Raw genomic sequence first — 9,305 nt, forward strand, 5'->3', positions numbered from 1 at the left:
TTTTTTTTTTGGTTTGTTCTGGTTTTCGGTTTTTTTTGGTCTTATTTCTGTCCCTTTCCCCGGTTTGTTATCATAACCTGTAGTGCCAACTCTGCTTCCGGAGGGGTAGTGCAGGATGAAACGCTAACGTTGCTTCTCATTCATAAATAAGTAGAAAGTTGTTTCTCCAGTCTTTTGGGAACACAGGACTTAAAAGTCACATCATGTGTAGATATTACAAGCAGCATTACCAAGACGTGGCAAAAAGAGTTTGTCTGAATTGTAATGTTGCATTTGTGACCCTATTCTGGGATTTTTCAGAGGTACAAGGTTAGAATGCTACAATGTTACCACTGTGCCTTCCAATGTTTATATCATCGGAAACATAACATAATCAAAGTGGCTGTGATTTAACAAAACGATTAAAGTGTTACCTACCTGTGTAGCCGAAGTAGTGTGCAGTGAGGCGTTTCTGAATACATGGTCAGATTTTTGGAAAAAAACAAAAACAAAAAAAAAAAAGTTCAAAAACCGTCAAATGAGAAAATTGCTAGTAGTGTGACAGAGCTGATTGATTTTATTGCTTTTCTTGATTTTTTTTTTCAAAATGGGTTTACTAAAATGTAGATGACTTAACTGCCTCCTCCTTCACCTGAAAAAAAATGCCAATATTCAATCATCATGCAGCATTATAACAAGCCTTATAAGTCCTAAAGCATTAAGTTGCACTTTTTTGAGGAGGGGTAGTGCAGTATTTCTCTGGCCAGTATGAATGAAGTTTATACTTAACATATTTGATAGAAACTTAGATCAAGCTACGGCACAGCAACTCATCAGATAGCTAGCTTTGACGTCTGGGCACAATTGAACCAACTTCCATCGTGAATCTTTATTATGATTGACTTTGGTGTATAGTGCAGTAAACAAATAGTGCTCCTAGTTAAGTATTTGTCAGCATCCTTTTGTCTCTAACTCGTTTCTATTTTTACAGCCACACAATCTTGGCATGTATTAAGAAAAAAAAAAAATCCCTGTTCAAGTAGTTTTTCCACCTATCAGCACTGAGTAAATGCCATAAATCCATTGAAATGGTCTAAATGTTCCATCTGTTCTCCTGTTTTGCCAGTTATATAGTAATGAAATACATTTGTAAATTTTATGCAACAAATGGCAAACGTATCATTATTTTGAAATTGTGTATGTAAAAGTTATATTTTTACATGTAGACTCTTGTTATTATGTGTTTTAATACATTGTATCAGTTTTTGTTTTTGTTTTTTTTTAAACTGTGTGGTTTAAAAAAAAAAGAAGTCTCATTTAAATGAAATAGTGAGCTACAAGAATCTGAATTTTATGTTCATTTCTGAAAATGTAAGAACAAATAAGATAGTTACCACGTGGTCATCTTTTATAAACCCATAAACATTTTGATTAGCTGTGTGTGTGTGCTGAGAACTGTAAATATGTTCAGTAGCGATAAAACTAAAATACTTTGATTTGTTGATAAGTTCCTAAAATGTGGAGGTGGATTAAAAAAAAAAAAAAAAAACCTTAGGAGAATAGCAGAAATCAAACTTCATGAAAAGTTCTGCGGGGGCTTTCTTGTGAAATGTATGAACAAAGGAGCTCGAAGAAAGGCATGGAAAACGATGATGTGTACTCTCCCCTCCTCCTTGAGTAATGAAGACATGTGTATTTGTCCCCTCAGTATGTTAAAGATTTCCTTTTAGTGGTACATTCTGCACTACTTTGTATAGTCTACCAAGGCGGGTATCCCTAGGAACAAGATTCTATAGGAAGCAGATACACTCTGATCACATTCAGGATAAGTGTACAAAAGAAAACTATGGTGTTTACTCTTTAGGGAACTGGAAACACTCCCTGCATTGATGTACATTTTAAGAATGGCACTTTTGATACATGTTATCATGTAGGTGCTTACTAGAGCTGAATTAAAGTTTTCAAAATCTGTAAACAAAGCAAAAAAAGAAAATTAAATTGTAGTCATTTGATTATTTTTTAAATCGGTGCTTTCTAGTTTGTTCTCCAAACAGAGTAAAAGCTGCCATCTATCGTCCACCAGCTTTTGACGTATTCATTACTCTGTAATGTAATACCTCTATCGTTGAATTCCCTTTGGAAAAAAGAGAGAAACTTTTCTCACCGCCACCAAACGCTGCTCGCTCCGTTGGGCTTGGTGGAGAAACACGATCTACGCCTATCCGTACTAATTGGGTTGTATCCCCATTAAAAAAGGAAAAAAAAGGGAATGTGGCCTTTCTAGTGTGTTTTTTCTTGGTGTTGTTTTGTAATTATCAAACCCAGGTAAGATGTTGGTATCCTGCACTGGATTTTTGAACGACATTTAGCAGAAGACAGGATTAAAGTACTGAGCAAAAATTTCATAAGGGTCCTTACGACGCTGTGTGTGTGAAGATATGTATACTTAGGCTGGGGATCTCTCTAAGAAACCTGGACTTGAAAAACAACTTGGAACAGTTGATCCACCTCCACATTCAAGTAATTTATGAATATGCAGAATAGGGATCGGTTCATCTAGAAAGTTTTACCATGTGTCTTCTGTGTAGCTGCAAGGAACACTAATGTTTCTACAACCGTCAGTCCACCCAGTGGTGCAACTGGTTCTGATTCAGTCTTCCGATTCCTTTTTGTTCTTCACCTTTTCCTGTTTCTTGATTTTTTTTTTTTTATTTGTGATCTTTGTTTCTATGAGGGGTTGGGGAATGGGGAGGGAGTCGCACCAAGACGTGGGGTTGAGAGGATTTTCATCTTTGCATCCAACAGGCAAAAAGTGTCCAAAAGTGAACTTGAGTCAGGAATGAAAACAATTTCAGCATAAACAAGCACAAAAATTTAGTCTGCTGGCTGACTGGAAGCAAAAAAAAAAAGTCAAGATGGAGTATGATGAATTCCAACACAATAGGGCACCAGGGCCTTTCGGCCTCTCTCTTTTATTTTGCTTTGGTTTTGTTTGTTTTTCTTTAGAGACACGCTCTTTCTCATGGGACTTGAAGTGGACTCACCTTTGTGCAGTGCTGGTTTTGCCATACTCATTTCAAGTATTATAGACATATGTAATGGTGAAAATATATGAACTGTGGCCTTTTTCATTCTTGTTACTTGTGATGCAATTAAGTGAAGATAAGAAAAAAAAAAAAAGCAGAGATTTACCATGTATCAGTGCCTGGCTTTTTGTTATAAAGCTTTGTTTGTCTAGTGCTCTTTTTGCTATAAAATAGACTGTAGTACACCCTAGTAGGAAAAAAAAACTAAATTTAAAAATAAAAAATATATTTGGCTTATTTTTCGCAGGAGCAATCCTTTTATACCATGAATATTACAAAAAAAAAATTGTCAGATTCTGAATATTTCTTCTTTGTAGATTTTTGGAATCATTATGAGTAAAAGTTTGTTACTTTATTTTACTATTTAAAAGATGTTATTTTACCATGTGTTACCAAGATGAAACGGTAAGGTAGCTCTTTTGTTGGTTTTCGTTTTCGGTTCTGTTTTTTTGTTTTTTTATTTTTATTTTTTAGTTGTAGGTCGCAGCGGGGAAATTTTTTGCGACTGTACACATAGCTGCAGCATAAAAAAACTAAAAAAAAAATTGTTAAAAAAAAAGAAAAAAGGGAAAATATTTCAAAAAAAAAAAAAAGATAAACAGTTACACCTTGTTTTCAATGTGTGGCTGAGTGCCTCGATTTTTTCATGTTTTTGGTGTATTTCTGATTTGTAGAAGTGTCCGAACAGGTTGTGTGCTGGAGTTCCTTCAAGACAAAAAACAAACCCAGCTTGGTCTAGGCCATTACCTGTTTTCTCATCTGTAGTTATTCGATGAAGTCATGTACATGACCGTTCTGTAGCAATAAATGTGCCATTTTTATAAACTGCTTCTGACACTTGTTTCATTTCATTTGGCCTTGTCCATGTAGCTACGATTCTCGATTCTCTTCTGTAAGTAAAACGGCATCTATAGTTCATTTTCCAAGTGTTGGAGATACCGACAGCTTAATAAACAAAACATTCAAAAAAAAATTACAGAAACAAATTTAAAGCAAAGCACATGATTGATCAAGGAAGAGATGCCCTTAATGAAAACGGAACAGGATGCATGCCAAACAGAAAGGCAACTGTCTAGAGGATTAACTAATTCAAGACGTGTAATTAACGTGCGTGTAACAATGAAGCTAAGATGGGAAGAGCTCTGAACTGCGCCAGTGTTTTCAGTTGTGCTGCAGCTTGCTAAGTCAAGTCAGCCTTAACCTTTTGGATCATTTGGCCGGCTGTTTGGCAGAACATTTCAACTAGATCTTTTCAGTCGAAAAATCTAAGGTGATTTATTTTGTATCACTTTGTTAAAAGCTGAATATTGTTAACCACTGTATTTATACTTTCTCAGACTATACTCAGCCCAGCACTTCTGGCTGCCTCTGTGGGCTGTTAATCCACAGGTAGACAACCAGATGTGTGGCCTTTTTTTTTTTTTAGTTTCCCCTAACTTGTACAAACTGACCTGTGTCACCTATTATGGGAGGAAAATATGTACAGATTGAAGTGATCCAGTGTTATGTACTGTAAGTTAATATTTTTGTAGAATGGACATTGACCTACTTTGCAAAACTTGGAGGCTGTTTCCACATTGCACTGTAGAGATGTGATGTATGCAGTGTAACAGAAAGGCCGCCGTAGAGCAGCACTGCGTAACGATGTTCTGACTAAGTCCGTGGTATTTTGGGATGTCTCCAATATCGCTCTTGTATTCTTTCTAACGGGATTTAGTGACTAGTTTACCTGAAGGAAATGTTACACCACCAATTGGTTCCCATGTGAAGTGCCCTCCATAGCCAAATGTTGGGATTTTTTTTTTTCTTTTTGGTTGGACTGTTTCAAGATATTTAAATTTTATGAAGTTTCCAAAGATTTTGGTTGATAACTTCCTTTTACCTTCTAAATGATTTGAGATGTTCTTATGTTCTTACTGTGTGTTTTAAATATATATAAAAGAGCCGCAAGCATTTAGTCTTTTAGTTGTTATATCTGATCATACAACTACTACTGAACAGAGGTCATGAGCCTGGGTGCCCGGGCAGTGTCTCTTACGTAATCTATAAACTTTGTTTCAAAGGACCACATTATAAAGCACATCAAGCTTAGCCTTTGGTTCACTTGCAAAGGGAGGTTCAATTGCTGGAGAAACTAAACTACTCTCCAAAAGCTGAGGAGATCCCAGGAATGTTAGACATGAAGACTATCCATCCATTCAAAATCAAGTCAAAGAAATCTGGGTTCTCAGCTTCAGTTGCCGGCCACCTCCCCCTTGATGAACATCCTAAAACATCTCACGTGTAAGCCTTTGCGAGGGAGTCCTTGAATACAACATGTGGAACTAGGGTCCTCCTTAGATGTGTGTCCCCCCCCCCGGGATCATACATTTAAATTTCACTTGGGACCCTTCACCATCTTAGCCAGTCCGAAGATCTCTCTCTGCAAGGCATTCTTCTCCAAACTATTGTTAGTTACCAGTCCCTCATGCTCACTGGTCATGGCCTGTGTTATATATGTATTTAAATAAAAAAAAAAAAAGTCCTGTTTTGAAAGGGCTAGAAAGGCAAGAAGAGCCAGAGAGTCAGGCGATCTCCCTGAGAGATCATTTAAATAGAGAAGGTCTGATGAACAAACAGGCCTCAAGTGAAAGTCCACACATCTTCAGAAGGGAAGACTCAGTGCCACGGCTGGGAGAGCACCAGTTACGAGCACGTGTGCTGTGAAGTGCAGCCCTGGGCAAATGCTGAATGCTGGGGAGCGAGCATTATTAGGTAGCGTTATCTAGGTATTTCTTTCAAATGCTAGACATTAAGATTACTGAATCTATGTCTAAATGTAAAAGGTGTCTTACTTAGGTTTTTTGGTTATGGAAAAATACATCTCCATTTTTGAGTTGTGGACCTTTTGAAGGTGAATGAAATCACTCCATAGGGAATCAAAAGGGGGGGGGCATATAAGAAATGTCACATTCAGCTTTTAAGGAACTGACACATCTTTCTAGAGAGTCTGGGCACAGATGTATGTTTGTAGATGGAGTTAAGAAAATCTGGTTTAAGGTAACCATGAAAGCGTCACTGCTCGCGAAAAAGATAGAACCAGTCCCTTGATTGAGAAGGCCGAGCCTGCCCAGGATTGAATGTGTCTGACTTTCTGGGTAAAAGAAAGACCTTTGTGTAACACAGAGAGTAATAAGGTCTCATTCACTTCCGTTACACTAGATGTGAAATCAAATGGCTTCAGCATCGGCGTGAACGTTCTAACATTCTAACATCTAGTTATATCCCAGGAATATAACAGGAAGCCAGAACTCACCAAGCACAAAGGGAAAAGGCTCACACAGAAGCACCTGCTGGCCGGAGGTTTTTGACTGTAACTAGCTCATGGGAGACGATCTCTGTTGTTCCTGAGGAAAAATAAAAGGCAAAATTTGAAGAACAAGAAAACTTCTTCTTTTAAGGAATTGTTTTACATTTTATTTGTGAGTCCAGGTGAGGTCATTTTAAAGATGAGGAAAAGAAGGCAACTGAGGTGCCCCAGGTCCTGGGAGCCAAACCAAGTAGCCATCACACTGACTTTGACTTTCGCCTGCTGGCTATGGGGCTGACCTGCCTCTTGGGTGATCTGGCTCCCAGTTTTTGTTCTGTTTTGAAGAGAACAGGGCCTTTCTCTGTGGCCCAAGTGAGTGCAGTGGAGCGATCATAGCTCACTGCAACCTCAAACCCCAGGGCTAAGGGATCCTCCAGCCTTAGCTGCCCAGGTAGCTGAGACTACCGACATCGCCACACCTGGCTAAAACAATTATTTTTTAATAGAGACAGGGTCTCACTGTGTTGTCCAGGTTGGTCTTAAACTCCTGATCCCAAGCGATCCTCCCACCTCAGCCTCCCAGTGTGCTGGGATTACAGGTGTGAGCCACTGCACCCAGCCTGGCTTTCTATGTATTCTTTCTATGCCACTCCGCCAGCTGCATACAGTTCCATTTTTTGTTTGTTTTGCTTTTATTTTTCCTGCTACCTTTTCATGGATTATCTTACAGGACCATTTCTCAACTTCCTTGAGGTTCTCATTTTCAACCTTATTTTACAAATTGTTGGGATATAACTAGATGTAAGAATGTTCGTGCAATAAGAGACAGCTGTCCAAACTCAAGTTTTCTCACTGGCCAGTCCTTTTCTTTTTCTTGTGAGACTCTGTCTCACTTTGTCACTCTCAGTAGACTGCCGTGGTATCATAGCTCACAGCAATCTCAAACTCTTGGGCTTAAGTGATTCTCTTGCCTTAGCTTCCCAAGTAGCTGGGACTCAGGCACCTGCCACGACACCTGGCTATTTTCAGAAATGAGGTCTAGCTCTGGTTCAGGCTGGTCTCAAACCTGTGATCTCAGGCAATCTACCCGCGCAACCTCCCAAAGTGCTGGCCAGCCCATTTTCTAAAAAATAAACCGTTCTTTGGAATAATTTTAGATGTATAAAACAATTGCAAAGATGAAGTGTAACATTCCCATTTACCCTTCACCCAGCTTCCCCTAAAGGCAAAATCTGTAACCATGGTAGGTTTGTTACAACTAAGACATTAACATTAGTACTTCCACAATACCCTTTATCTGTCCCAGGACCCGAGCTGGACCCCACGTCATTGTAGTCTGGGCCACTTGGATCTTGAGCCCTAACACAGGCAGCAAAGTTGGAGTCTGCCCAGCATTCTGTGAGCTCAGGGTCTCAGGGTCTTACATCCACACACCACCCTATCAAACTGTAATAGAAAATTGCCTGACCTGCCTTTGAAAACAGTTCCTCCTATTACCATCTCTCAAAAAGTCATCCGTCTCTGATGAAAAGAATTGAAGCACTAAGAAGATGGGAACAGAGTGGGAGCGGGGGGAGGCCTGTGGCACCCAAAGCCTGAATAATTTAAATAATCGTATCATTCACCCAAGAATTTATTACGGAGTGCTGATTAAGTGAAAAGCACTGGGAGATTTAAATGGCAACCACCCCTACCTTTCTGAAGTCCCATTGGAAGACAAAAGACTCATCTACGTGACCAGTAGTAATTGCCCAAGGCAGGCGCAAACCAGCCACAGGGTGGCTTCAAGACAAGGGGGAAATGATCTTTGTGAAAGTGACCTTCAGGTGGGAGGTGCATTCAGCAGCGCAGAGCAGATAGTGGACCCCCAGACAAGGGCACGGCCTCTGCACTGTGAAGAAATGGACTTCAAGGAGATGCTAGCGCAGCTGGAATCTCGGCTCAGCCTTTTTCTCATTTGGATCACTTTCTGGTTGCCCAAACAATACATGCAAACCCTTGGCCACCTCTGTGACAAGCCCTGAGGGTGAGGGGGAATGAAAGGACCCCCCAACACTCAGGATCTGAGCAGAATGTGGGGGAACTCCACACATTCCACAGGGAAGGCATGTGGGGCCCCGTGAGCTCAGCTGCAGTGCTGGTCCCACAGGTCACAGTCTCTAAAGCGAATTCTATTTGTGCGACTTTCTGCCCAGGAACACTTTGCAACACACCGTCACGTCCATAAAATGACACTTTTGCCAGCCAGAAATCCATAACCCAAGGTCACATGTGAGCAGCTAAAACAGAGCAGGTAGAGCTGAGGCCGTACCGGGCTGGAATGAGCCAGTGCAGGTGTATCTGGTGGGAGGAGAAACACTGGGCTATGCTGTGAAACACCTGTCCCCACACTTTTTGGCACCAGGGACTGACAGCCTGGGGTTGGGTGGGTGGTGCTTTAGGATGATTCCAGCCTATTACATTTATTGTGCACTTTATCTCTATTACTGCATTGTAATGTATAATGAAATAGTTATACCCAGCACCGTAATGCAGAATCAGTGGGAGCCCTGAGCTGTTTTCCTGGGGGGTGATGAAGCGTCACTGGCTCTCCGCTCACCTCCTGTGTGGCCCAGTTCTAACAGATCAGTACCAGTCCACCCTGGGAGCCGGGGACTGCAGCTGCAGACTAGGACAGCCAAGATGAGAGAGGGAGAGAATTCAACCTGGGAAGTCCCCGGGAGGAGGGGAGAAGCTGGAGGGGACACGGATGACCCACGGTTGGGTGTAGAGGGTACTCTCTGGGATGAAGGGTGTGAGTTAGGCCTGTTGTGATGGGGGGAGGATAGGACCTGTGGGGAGCAGAGGGGGTCTGCAGGAAAAGCAAAGCTGTCACTATTATTTTATTAATTGTTAGCAAGCTTTCCCCCCAAGGCATTTATTACAGTGACAACAGCAATAAGAGAGAGAAG

Source organism: Otolemur garnettii, unplaced genomic scaffold (genome assembly GCF_000181295.1).
Source record: "Otolemur garnettii isolate 467f Iridium unplaced genomic scaffold, OtoGar3 scaffold00027, whole genome shotgun sequence".
NCBI lineage: Eukaryota > Metazoa > Chordata > Mammalia > Primates > Galagidae > Otolemur > Otolemur garnettii.